Here is a 937-nt window from a genome sequence, read left to right as displayed (position 1 = left end):
TCATTCTTCTACTATTTTTAATAAACAAAAACAAGTTATTACTAAAATAATAATGAATTGTTTACTTTATTTTGTGTTTGTGTGCGTTTTCTTTTAAAGAAATTCTACCTGCTGTATAAAAAAGACAAGTAGCATTCTTGCTAGCATAGACCTTTCTTAACTAATGAGTCTTTTTCTTGACTGAATTTCCAGGAAATGTCAAGAGTGTTAAACTGTGGTGTAGTGATTTAAGAATTAAATGTATTTTAGTTAATTATAATCAAATTAGTTGAATTAATGTCAAATTCTTGAAAAATTAGCTTGTTCGTGACCGTTATTTTTTGAAAATGCTCTGATAAACACTCAGTTTCCATGGATACGCTAAATAAAATACATTAGCTATTTAATGTTACTTAAAAAAAACATTTAATAACATGTATTTTCCCCTTTGATAGCCTGTAATTTAATTTAGTTTTATTTTTTTAAGAAAGGAACATGTAGACTTGTTTTGTTTTGTTGTTGTTTTTTTAGCATATGCTAAAATCTGTAAATTGATTGAAACAAAGGTGCTATACTAAGAGTATCAGGTTTAGTGACTTTGCATCCAATGCTTTATTAACGCTAGTGTTTGAGAATAAATCTTATGCCGAGTTGAAAAGAAAGAAGACAAAAATAGTCACATTTCTGTCCAGTTGTTGGAAAATTAGCTTGATTTTGACCGTTATTTTTTGAAAAATGCCGTGATAGGAACTTGGTATCCATGGATACGCTGAATGAAATGCATTAAATATTTAATATTACTTTAAAAAGCATTTTTAAAAATGCATTTTCCCAATATAATTTATTATTTAATTGTTTAGTTTTTTTTTATTTTTTTTAAGATAGGGGCATGTTGATCTGTTTGGTTTTTTTTTTAGCAAAATCAGAATGCTAGTATGGGTGAATTGATTTGAAAAAT

Source organism: Poecilia latipinna, unplaced genomic scaffold (assembly GCF_001443285.1).
Source record: "Poecilia latipinna isolate Pla-1442-1.1 unplaced genomic scaffold, P_latipinna-1.0 Scaffold373, whole genome shotgun sequence".
In the NCBI taxonomy this organism is placed as follows: domain Eukaryota; kingdom Metazoa; phylum Chordata; class Actinopteri; order Cyprinodontiformes; family Poeciliidae; genus Poecilia; species Poecilia latipinna.
The sequence above is the reverse complement of the archived record's forward strand: the minus strand, read 5'-3'. Positions refer to the sequence as shown.